Below are 13,806 nucleotides of genomic sequence, written 5' to 3' on the forward strand. Positions count from 1 at the left end.
TATTGGAGGTTGACAATTCATGTATCACCATGACTTTTCAAGTCTCCAACCTCAGAACATAATCGTAAATGGAAATTGAAAATCAACTATTCATGTATCACCATGACTTTTCGGATTTTCAATTCCAACAAACGAATATGTAAGTAAATTCAATAAAAATCGAAATTCAACAAAAATCGAAATATCGCGGAATAAAACATAAAATCATATACTGCGTCTGCGCAAGCATATTTATAAATAATGAGTAATTAACAATAAGCGCGCAAACATGAGATTTCTCTCATGCGCGAGAAGGGACTCTTAGGTATTCTAGGCCGTTACGTCTAACCACCTATCCTAAAGTCAACGAGCTCTGATACCAATCTGTAACACCCCGACCAAAGGCGGATTATACATCGGGGCGCCACATATTGTTTCATTACTCGTGACACTATTGGGTGTCAATATTTAATAAATACATTCATTCGCGCATGCGCAAAGTAGACATAAGATGACATAAATCATCATAAATCAATATATTATAAATCATAATATTCGAACAGCAATAACTTGTCTTGATACATTTTAATCTAGGTCCAAAATAAAGAAAACTTCCTACGTGTCCTCGAGCTCCAAAGCAGCTACTGCAAACCTGAACATGTGTTAAAATAAACGTCAAACACTTGCGTGTTGGTGAGAAATCAAGTTTAATACAATACATAGATAACAATAAATCTGCGCGCAACATGTGTATGTCTGGTTTTCAACAAGGGTGTAATCCGAAATGGACCAACTCTAAGATTCATAGACTGCCAGTGCTCACAATTGAGCTCACAAACAAGAAAGACTGTGCAAGTGTAAACAAAAGAGAAAATCATAAACGATAGTTCTCCCGTGTTCATCTAATGGTACCATGAGAACTGCGGAATAGACTGACAAGACGGTTAATGATCCACACATACAAATAGACAACCAAGTCTACGTCCTCAACACATGGGATACTGCGCGACTAAAGTTCATAAACAGTTCAAGACTCTAAGTTTGTATGAACACATGAACATCCCAAAACATTAAAAGCAAAAAGGGATTAGGTACGAGATTACTCACTTGATAATCGGTGTGAAGAAAGGCAAAGCAAGAACCAAACTCTTAGCAAGCAAAGTTAACCTATATTTGAAGATTATTGTTTTAATGATTTGTTTTAAGTCTTGATTATAAGTTAGCATAATTAATAAGTAAATTATTATATATATTACCGGAAAAGCAGGGCAGAACAGGGAGGAAGACGGAGGCAAAGAGGGGAGGCGGCAGAGAGAGCAAGGAGGAGGTTAAATTAAGTGTTTGTGTGTGATGTGTTAGGAAAAATAATATTATTATTTATAGAGAAACCCTAGGGAACACAATCCCTAGAAAAGAGGAAAAGATCTCCAAAAAGTAAAAGATTCCAAAAGCAAAAGATATCAAAAGATATGGCAGCTGCAGGGGACAAGAGAAAGCTGACAGGGAACAGTAAACAGGCATGGGCGGGTCAGATAAAGGTACTGGTCAAGCATGGAAAAGCAGATCTCAAAAGATAATGTCAGTCACTTTTTCTGTCAACCAATGGGGTTGGTGCGCATGCTGCGCCAAAAGTGGCTTTTTAGACATAAAGCAGATTAGGTCAACGGCTCAAAAGATAAGATAACACAAAAGTAAACGGCTGGATTAAACAGAAGAAAAGACTCAAGACATAGCGCGAGAAAGCTCGAGCGCGAAGGCAGACAAAACCAACCTTTGCGCGCCGCGGAAAGAACTACAATTCTAAGCGCGCCGCGGGAAGAACTTCAATTCTAAGCGCGTCGCGAGAAGAACTATATTCCTTAGCGCGTCGCGGGAAGAATTGTATCCATAGCGCGCCGCGGTAAGAACTACAATCCTTAGCGCGCTGCGGGGACAGTTCGTCTCGCGTATCGCAATAACAGGTGGTCTTCACGCCGGCTTCCTTATAAGGAGTCTGGCGCGTGGAACTGCGCAGACATCCTTAGGCGGGAAGAAACAAAGGACAGGCATAGAGTTAGGAGAAAAAGAGGGAAACAAGGCTGAGGGGTTAAACAGGAGGGCGGGACGGCGACAAGAGAAAAGGAAGGCGGAAAGAAAAGAGGAAGAAGGAAGAGGGACGGGACGGCGGAAAGAAATAGAGAGAAAGAGGCGGGAAGGAAAATATATTATTATTATTAAGTAAATTATATATAAATAAATATAAAGTTATAACAGAAAGAGATCGGGTCAGAGAAACGGGTACCTGGGTCGGGTCGGATCGGGGCAGATGTCACACTATAGAAGTCCAGTAGCGAAATTGGTGGTGGACTGAGTCTTAGAGCCGTTGCATTCATTAAATAACAACCTACACACAAGAGACAATTGTTAATAATACCAATTGCTGAGGATCTTTGATCCTATCATAGCTCCGGAGCCCTTCAGTAGGATAATTGATCTAGCAGTGTCGTCAAGAATAACATATCCTCAGTATCGAAATTATCTGCTCTAACATATATATATATATATATGGAAATGATCAAAAGAAAACTCCTCTTTAGAGAGAGAACTAGAGAACAAATAATAAAGTATTTTTAATTGAATTAAAAAAGTATTTTTAATTTTTTTTATTTCATCATTCTTATATGTTGTTATTCTTCACCACAAAAAATATAAAAACAAAAAAAAAACTCATTGTAATGCATATATGCAATACATCGACTTTTTTTAATGCATATGTGCACTAGTGTGTATTTTTATACGTGAAATAGTGTTGATTATCATATATGCATTTGTTTGTATTGTATATGTGCAATAGTGTTATATTATATAAAAAAAATCGATATAGTGCATATGTGCATTATTGTTGTATTACATATATGCGATAGTGTGTATTGCATACAATTATTAGTGTTGTATTTACATATATTTAATAGTGTGCATTGTATAATGCAATTGTGTTGTATTATATGCAATAAAACATTATCGTATATATGCAATTGGCATTAGTGAACATATGCACTACACCGACAGGTATTATATTTTTTAGTAACAATATCATCTTATTAGAAGGAGGAAAAAAATCACAAGATATTTTTTTTAAAAATAGTTAAAAATAATTCTTTACTAGTTCTCTAGTTGTCTCTTGATCACACCCCTCTATATATATATATATATAAAATAAATAATTCAAGCAAAAACGAACCAAACCGAGTGAGACTTTGCTCGTGCTTGGTTTGTTTTCAAACCGGACCGAGCCGAATGACTTATTTTAAAACCGAGCCAAAATCGAACGAGCATTTTCTAGCGGACGAGGAACGAACGTCGAGCATTTTGGACAGCCCAAACTAAAGAGAATGGATATTCATTTTCATGGTGCAATACTTTTAAAAAGATATTAATGTTTGAAAAAATTTTGAACGTTTAAAACACGTGAAGGAAAGTTATTATAAAAATGAAATTAAATTAAACATATAGGTAAAATGGTGTGTGTGGGGTTTGATTAAGGGACGAAGGTGTAACTTATAGCATAAACGATAAACTTGTCGTCCTTACCCTTGAATTTAATGTTGTATCTTATGCATTAAAGTTTGTGTTTTACATAAAAACAAATTGTGTTAATTTTACGATATCTCATCCATTGTATATAGTAGATAGATATGTTTTATATGTAGTTTAGTTATTGTTTTCTGTAAATGATATATTAAGTTTCATTTAGTCACCATTTATTGTTTTCTTATAAATGATATATTGATTTTTTTAATCACCTTTATAGTTATCCTTTTGAACGGCCAATTTAATTAAATTAAAAACAAAGCTATATAGCAAGATGCTAGGCTAGAGTCTAGACACAACAAATACACCTAGTCACCTACTAACATACTATTAGCTGGATCCTATGTTAGTGAAGGAGATTATTGATAATCGTATGATTGAAGAACATATCAGAGATTATGTGTTAAGTGAGGAAGGGCTTGATGATTTTCAGGGTGTTGATAATGATTGTCATACGGTAGGTGACAACACAAAGGAGGTTGAGGCTACGCCAGGGCCGGCCTATGGGCCATTTAAAACAAGGCAGATCTTTGGGCCCCCAACTTATTTTGGCCCCCAACCAAAGCATTTTTAATATGATATGGATTTATATAATTAGACAGTTGGGCCATCATATTGAAAAGTAGAAGGCCCATTTCCACTCATTGATCTCCCGTCCATGCATATATGGCGTTTAGCAATAAAAAAAGATAAAAAAAAGAGGCATGATTATATTATACACGATGGTTATTTCTGGGGCAACTAGGCAAGGCAGCGCAAGAACTGAAGGGTCCATGGATCATCGCAGATTCTAAGTCTGAAGGTTTCAACAGCTCTCTCTTTTGATGTAATAAAGATGAAGATTATCTGATTTCACCCACCTCCAAATCGATTGTAAGATTTAATTTGAGAAACTTGATTGTGAAATATGAAATTCATTAATTCAATGGCTTATAGTCCTAAATCTGAAATTCATTAACGCTTCTTTGAAGGTTTCGTCCTATATTTTTGTCATTCTGAGAAGCGAAGGGAAAAATTGACTCACCGGACCGAGCAGCCGGCTTTTCGGAGCAGCCGGGACTTGAATTCTTCTGAACCTATTTTGCAGTCTTCAAGGTACACTGATTCTTCTTATTTTAATTTTGTTTGCAGTTTGTGAATTTTGACTGTTCCTAATTTTTATACATAGATTTTATATTTGGTTTTTGAGAAAGGCCCCATCGTTTTAGTTCGCTTTATGCCTCTAAAAACCTAGAGACGGCCCTGGGCTACGCTTAGGTTTGCTCGTGAGTTGGAATGAATCTCGAGGGCGTAAAAAGTCTTGTTTCTAAGGTTATAGAATAAGAAGGGTTTAGATCCCTAGATTGAGGTTTAGTTTCTTATTGGTTTATTTTGGTGTTTAGTTTGTCTTGTTGGTTTCGTTGGTTTTTTGTGGATTTTTTTTGCTAGTTTCCACCGCTAGCTCTTTTTAAAATTTTACCGTTAAAAAAAATAAAAAAAATACCCACATGTAACTAGCTAGAAAGTCAGTTATATGAATGAAGCGACTGTTAATATTTTATTTGATCTAAAATATAAATTAATCAATTATTAACAATACTTTGAGTCTGCCCGCATGTAACTAGCAATCCGCATATAAATGATCATTATCAAAATCTAAAAGTTAAACCGTTCTCTTTTATTTTGGCCATAATTGAACCGAATCAAACAAAAAAAACGCCACAATTCCTGCCTTGTTTACAGAAGAAAACGAAGAAAAAAAATAATAGCTTTTTTTCTTCAACTTTTAACCTAGGTAGACATGTCAACTCCGCATTTTCTCATCATCAAAATGGATGTTTAAAAATGTGTACTTAAGTATACATAGATGGCGGCCAGAGGTAATATGTATGCGGGTTTTGTTTTTATACACCCCATTCTAATAAACACACATATTTTTTTTCTGTAAAGTTCAATATACATAAAATTAAACAATTTACTTTGTAATTGTTTTTTTTCTTTCTCTCTAAAGGTATATAAAAACTAGGACCCTATGTGTGCATACGCATAGAAGTAGTATTGCACCTATTGTTTACCTAACTGAATTCCAAAATTGTAGACTCTTGTCCTTTAGTTAAAAAAAGAATTTATTATGTTCTTAATAAATCTCTCATAGCAACATGTTATGACACAGGAAAAAAGTTACGGTCGTAGTAATTCTACATTTTTGGTTCCTTACGAAAATGAAAAGTTTTAATGTTAAACATCTCATAAACTTAGACAAGGAAAAAGATGTATAATATTAATTCATCAACTAGCAGAGAATACAAAACATGTTAATCCCAATTGTGTTTTTTCAACCACTTATATGGAAAAGTACCATTATCAGAAGACACCCAAAATCCATCTGGTCTTACTAACCAATAACAATGTTGATAAAAACCACGATCAAGAACATAACATGGTTTTTGAAGATCTGGGCCGAACAAATCCAATGAATGAAATTTCAAACCCCACCAGAAGTAGCTATAGAAAAGAGTGTGACCAAAAAAGTTGTCACAAAATGACCAACTATAGTACCCATTAAATGGAATTGTATGATTACCAAGATCATCGTCTCCTGATTTGACATGAACAACAATACATCATCATCATCATCATCGTACTCAGTATATCCCACCAATAGCAAAGCTATAGTAGGGTCTGAGGAAGGTAAGATGTAGACAGCCTTACCTCTACCCCATAAGGATAGAGAGGCTGCTTCCGGTGAGACCCCCGGCTCGATAGTAGTTTTGCATCAAGCCTTGGACATAAGGCACATAGCACTCAATTATCGGGACACCGGCTGATCGGTGTATGTACCCTTGTCTTTCGGCTATCAACGCCACTACATGATGCCTGATTAACCGTCCGTCACTTTTAACGTTATTTTCACGAGATTAGTAAAATAACGTCAAAATTAGTGCAATTTCACTTTTGCCCACCCGAGGGTTCACACATATATACATCATATGTGCGCACCGCAAGCAGGGCTAAACAAAAATATCCAAAGACAATAAAATATCCCATTTTACAGTAAGGCAAAAAGGAGGTACAGATATAGCCAAAGACAATAAAATGAGAAGGGTGAAGAAGTTGTGCATTGTGTGAGATGAAGAAACCGAGCTTAGTTTAGTAATATAAACATCTTTACGGTTAACAAACCTCTATATATATATATATATATATATATATATATATTTATTGTAATATAAACTAATAAAATGCAATTTAATTACCATGCACTACAATACATAACATTAAATTAACTATTAATAAATAATCAATATCAATTACATGCTCTTAATGATTCATTTTGACTTTAAAAACCGTACACGCAAAATAACAAAATTAAAGAAATGTGATATTTGTTTATTTTCACTCATAAAATGAAGTCAGCATCCCCATACCCTATTCTATTATGTTCGGTTGGAAGTAATGAAATGAAATGAGAGTGGAATGAGAGAAGAAATGGAATGAATAAGGGAATGAAATGGATCATTATCATTCTTTTGTCTTATTTGGTTAACATATAGAAATAAAATGAATAATTACTTTATGTTGTTTGGTATCCAAAAATAATTGTAGGAATGAAATATAAATAATAAAAATAGTCATATCCCAAAATATATTTTTTACAAAAATAAAAATACTGAAATGGCGACGGTGGTGGTGATAGCTCCGTCGACGAAAATGGTGGTGGTGGCGGACCGGCGGTTAGCCGGGTGGTTGTGGTGGTGGGGGTGGCGGTGGTAGCATTGGTGGTGATGGCGATGGTAGGGTAGCAGCAACGGTAATGGTGGTCAGGCAGCGACAGTGGTGGTGCCGGTTATGGTCAGGTGGTGGTGGTAGCGCTGGTGGTAAGGTGGTGGTGGTGGTGGCGGCGGCGGTAGTGGTGGAGGTGGTGGTGGCGATGGTAGTGGTGGTGGTGTTGAGAAAGTAGGGTGAGGGAAGAATTGAATGAAAAAAAAGAAGGGGGTTAGAAAGGAATTGTGTTGATGGAATGGGATTCCATGTGTAATGGATGATTCTATTCCATTGAGTAACCAAACACCACTTTCTTCATTCCCACGTAATGAATCAATCCATTCCCCTTGTCATTCCAGCATACCAAACGCTACCTTAATGTTCATCTCTCATATGTATTTTTATTTTTTAGTGGTTTGTGTAAACCTCAACCGATAACGGATAATACGGCACATGTGTAACACTTTCTAAAATGTCTTTTCGAATTGAAAACTTTTAAAAGTTGAAGAGCCGACGTGTAAATACCAACAAAGAAAGCAGGTGTAAAAATACCATATGGTCGTTCTGAAATATAAAATATTCGGTTTATATTAAACGATCGTTTGGAAGTAAAATAAGTGATCAAATTTATAGGTATTTAACCGAATGTTTGAGATCGTTATCTAAATATTAATGATAATATATATATATATATATATATATATATATATATATATATATATATATATATATATATATAGGGTAACGATCCTAAGAGAACCCTTTGCAAATTGAGAACCATTTTAGACCACTAAACACACCTTTAAAAAATATTTAAAAAAATCATAAAACAAAATATAATAAAAATTTTAAAAAAGTAAAAAAACCAAAATTCTTATATTTCATTCCGGTTTCATTAAAAAAATAAAAAAAAATAAATAAATACAAAAAAACGTCGTATTATACACATATGCATAATTTTATATAATCTATAGTTACGTAATATACACATATGTACAGTATCATTTATCTTAAATTATACACATGTGTACAAAAAAACATGTAAATGTACATATATGTATATATTATGCATATGTATATATTATACATATGTGTATATAATTTAGCTAAACCGAGTTTTTTTTATGAAACCGGGATGATAAAATAAGAATTTTGGTTTTTTTACTTTTTCGATTTTTGTGTTTTTTTTTTATTTTATGATTTTTTTTATTTTTTGGTTTTTTGTGGTCCAAAATGGTTCTCATAGTTCTCAATTTCAAAAAAGTTCTCTCATGATCCTGATCATATATATATATATATATATATATATATATATATATATATATATATATATATATATATAGGTATTGGATCATTTCAGAAGTTTTTTTACAGCGAGAAGTGCGAGAAGTGAAGGTGTAACTACATTAATCCCTAATTTCACTCCATTTCTTATGTGTAGCTGCGTTATGTAGGTGCATATGTATGTGTGTAGATAAGTATGTTTGTATATGTGTACGTATGTTTGTATATGTGTATGTATGTTTGTATATGTGTAGGTAGGTTTGAATGTGTAATTAAGAAATAAATACAATCAACCGATATATATGTATGTAACATCATATGAAAGGGAGTTAAATTAGGGATTAATGGAGTTATACCTTCTTTTCTCGCACTTCTCGCTGTAATATCACTTCTCGCAAGATCCATCCCCTGGTATTGGATCATTTCAAAAGTATATAAATGATTGTAATAGTTTTTTCTAGGATAGTGCGCATGTAAGGCTATAAAACGGTGATGAAAAGAAGCCTACACATGTCAAAATTTAGTATCACCTTATGTAACATTTAGACACCTCATGTACTACAAGTGCTTAGTCAGAAGACACACATAAGTCTTAAAGACAGGATTAGTGTAACAAAACGACACATGTCATATTTTAGTAACACCACATGCTTATTTATTATGGTGTCCTAGCACTATAAATAGGAGTCTTGAGAATTCATTCTCATTCATCCAAACTTGAATAACCATTCACTATCACATAAACCCGAACCTCTTCTAGCATTGTTTCGTATTCAGGTAAGCTGATCCCATTGTTTCCTACTTAAGCGTAGGAGGTTTTAACTATCACTTCCTAGCTAGTTATTAAACTTGTTAAGGTAATAGTTATGCTTAAGTAATTATTATATAATACAGTTGATAAGTTTGGTGCCGCTAAGCCCGTATTGGGCCACTTGGCGGCAGCATACTTGTCAATTGATTTTTGTTTTTGTTTTGGTTTAGTCTCGTAACTTAATAATGGAAGCCGACCAAACGTCAATTTTATGGATTTTTGTTTAATTGACTTCTGGTACCATAACAAATGTGATGGAAACCGACTGATTTCGCCCAAACTCAACGCCGGGGACCGACAACGCTCGAGTTTTACCAACACCTGAGTTTACCGACGGACACCCCTTCATTCGTGCACCTCAATTTTTACATTATTAGTTTTTTCGCTCCGATATCATAACAAAAGCTGACCGAACGCCAATGTTGTTTTTTTAGTTCCATAATCCTAACGAACGTGACGGAAACCGACCGAATTCACGCAGGCATACCGTATTTTATTTTCAATTTGGTACCATAATACACGTAACGAAAAACAACCAAATGCCAATGTTTTTTTTTTGTTTTAGCTCCAGTGTTGTAACGAGCGTGACGAAAACCAGTTGAATTTGCGTATACTCATGTCTCAACGCTCGGGTCTTCCCATAGTCCGGGTTTTACTCACCGACGCCGCCTATTAGTCCACCTCAACTTTTATATATTTTTTGTTTTATTTTTGGTTTTTAGTTATAATATCATAACGCACGAGACCGAAACCGATCGAATTCGCGTCGACTTATCACCTCAAGGGCCAAGACCGACAACATTTAGGTTTTACCAACCTTTATGGCACAACGCGCCGGGTAAAACCCTAGTTTCATTACGTAGCTTAGATTCTAGTCGGGGGTTGGGGGGAAATGGGTATAGTCAAACTTTGAAGTGAAGAACTAAAATTTTACATGAAATGTTTGGAATAAATAATATTTGTTCTAAAGGAAGAATCATAAAAGTTTTATGAACACGATTGCTTCTAGTGGAAGAAACATATAATTTAGATGATTTCTTCTGCAAGAAGAAACATTAATATTAAAAGGCATGAGTTTATATATTAAAGGTCTAAATAATATATTAACAATAAAATATTCAATTAAGGTGTAAAGCTATCAAGCTAGAATAAAGGTCTGAAGATAAATAATTTGATCTAGATCATTATTAAACTGTTATTCTCGAAATATATCAATCAATCAATCTATCAATAATACATAGTGAAGTCTCACCAACAGCAAAGCTATAGGTAGGGTCTGGGAGGATGGGATGTAGGCACACCGTACCTCTATCCAAAGGGATAAAGAGGTGGCTTCCAGAGAGACCGCCAGCTCTAAAATACATATATGAGCAAAAGTAAGAGAATAGGGTTTGACAAGCAGAAGGTTAAAAGTTATAATTGTTAAGAGTTTGACATTTTGCAAAAGATTAAAATAAACCAAGAAAATAATACTCTCCATGTCAGAGGATACAAGATGGAAACTCTAACAGCCGAAAGTATAACAACTTTGAGTCTAAGGAGAAACCAAAGGAGCTGATCCTACAAAGCCGGGTGAGTCAAAGGCAATGATAACTCAAGAAGGAATTGGTCGATCGTGTAGATTGTTGGGTGAAGCTTCAACTGAAGGTCATTGAGCTAATGTGGCTTTGTTTGTTAGAGTTGAAAAGTTTGAAGATGCTAAGGATGAGAAGGTAGTGGAAGAAAGTGATGAGTCAGAGACAAATTTAGATGACTCAAGTGTTGTTCAACAAGACACACATTTTCCTGCGTAGCTAATATCGAAGAGGTTAGTTCTAATTCTTTTGAATCTGTGTTAGTTAAATATGAGAACGTCATTTCATGTGTTGTTGATGAAATTCGAAAATATAGTTAGTTCTCATTGTGGTGAATACAAGTCTAAACATGAATCAGTTCGTCACCACAATGAGCAAATGGTATGTGATTTAACTATTGTTCGTGATAACTATCTGTAAGTGGTTGAAATTGACCAAAAATTTAAAGATAAGATTGATGCCTTGTCCCTTAGTAACCATGATTTGAAAGCCAAGGTTTCCACTAAACTAAGCATTATTGAAAATCAGTTTAAAGAAATCTTGAGATTAAGAACCAAAATCAACGAGCTTGAAAATGAGTTGATGGAGTTGAAAAAAAATTGAGAAAATTTAGAAACTCATCCTTTTTGTTAAATAAAATTATTGAAGTGAATAGTAGTCACCAGAAAGGTGGGAAAGCTGGTTTAGGATTTGTTGAGATCCCTCCTCCTTTCCATAATGATTATAACATCATTCCAGGAAACTTACAAAAAGTGGATATTGATAGTCCTTTGACTATGGATGAGGTTATCAAAGATGAGAAAACTAAACCATTGGAACCACTTAAATTTTCTAATAAAAGGTTGTTACACCCAAATTTCGTTACTACATTACTAAAGACTTTCGCGGAAGGCCCATTTGTTATTGTTATTCTTTAAAATCATTATTAATCAAAAAGTGTAACTTCTATATTTCAAATGTCATTAAACAATTCAACGTACACTTGTCACAAACACGAGTTTTTATGAAAATCCGACATGACCCATTCGCATTTCAAACTTTCCTTACAAAAATATCCCCTGTTTATCAAATCAAAGACCAAATTCAAAAGTGACCAGAACATCCATGGGCACATCAACTCTTATTTAAAGTGACACAGGAGTTGTACTCCAAAAAGACTGACATAAAATCATTACATATTTATCGTAATTAAGCAGGAAAAGAACTTGATAATGCCATATCTCCTTTTTGTTGCCTCACTACCAAGACTTGATCGCCCACGCCTATCACCATATAAATCTTTATACGTATAAATATATATACTACCCAACTGAACTAATTTTAATGACTCACAATATCGCTTGGGTTATTAGCTTATGCCACCACGTTATTTCCCCAGTTCCCTCAAATATTTCTTCAATATGATGTGCAATCCATGACTATCCGATTAATCCATATGTCTTGGCCACTTATTAGATAGTCAGCTTGTCCTACCTGCATGTTACCACCACAATGGATAATTAGTCAAAACTCAGTGAGGGCCCATACCCCGTATATACGATATTTATAATATTACAATTTCAAATGACTTTATGCATCATGAGAGGTCCATTATGCAGTTAGAATAGTAACCCACTCACCGCCTCACCTTCCAATTGCTTTCTTACACACATCTTTCTAGCCTTTCACGTATGCTGTGCTCCAGATTGGGTTTTCTTTATTTTTTTCTTTTCTGGTTTCACATCCAGCCACCGTTATAAAACATCAATGGCCACATCATCTTCATCTACAATTTCTCCCCCTTGGTCAATCGATCAAAGGATGGTCATTCTACCCAAGACATCGATGCCGTAAAACGACAGGAAGACTACATCAAAGTCGACCATGATACGCCGCACCTATTGTCTACCACCACGGAGACCATAGCAGCTGAAAATAGGTTTCACGTGCTAATTATGTAAGGTTCGTACACTCTGTTGTGTCAATTTTGTATTCAAGGGTTTTGATTTTTTTTTTGTTTATTTGAGTTATGTTCGTAATTGAGATGCTATTAATGTAAGTGATTATGATGGAATTTGTTAATATTTCTCCTTTTTTGGTCAGAGTTAGCATGGGATTTGTGGAGTGGAGGTGTTTCTATTATAACCAGATAACACCTTCATCCAGTCTCCTCAGGGTAATGCATCAACCCTCCCTCCGAATTCACAAAGCTCCAATGAGTGGTAAGCTGCCACCACCTGTCAATGTCTGAGTTTGAAATTAGGTCTATATTTTAGGTTTCTGTTTGCCAAATGTTTAGTGTAATGTAATGTTAGCAGCTCTATACCACCCGTCCACACCATAAGATTACTTCTTGATAATTGCATTGGTTATTTAATGTAGCACTGATTTTCCCTTTTCTCATTCTGACTCAACTATGGACAATTATGGATTCGAGTACTCTGAGAAGGAATCTAAAGAAGAAATGTTAGACATTGAAACAATTCGATAGGTAGACTTATAAAATTTGTGATTTCCAACTTTGTTTCGTGCTTTGCAATAGCCTTTTGCTGATAAGAATGGGGCTCTCTTAGATGCGTACTCCCAAACTGAAAAAAAGTTATATTTAATAAACTCTGCATACTCCTGACGAATTTTAAAATCCCCATGTTGAAATTATAAATCATGTAGCCTTCAATAAAACTTGACTGTTCACTCAATTTGCATCAAAAGAAAACCCTTAAACAAACAAGATTTTTTAATTTACGATAGACGTATGATCCGTTACATTAGACTACAGTACTTCTTGGAAGCATAAAAGAAGTTCAAAATAGCCTTCTTATGAAAACATACAACTAGATAGACATTATTCTTCATTTTTTTGCT

This window comes from Bidens hawaiensis, unplaced genomic scaffold (genome assembly GCF_021521415.1).
Source record: "Bidens hawaiensis isolate Kalapana, Puna unplaced genomic scaffold, B.hawaiensis_p1.1 tig00009657_1, whole genome shotgun sequence".
Lineage (NCBI taxonomy): Eukaryota > Viridiplantae > Streptophyta > Magnoliopsida > Asterales > Asteraceae > Bidens > Bidens hawaiensis.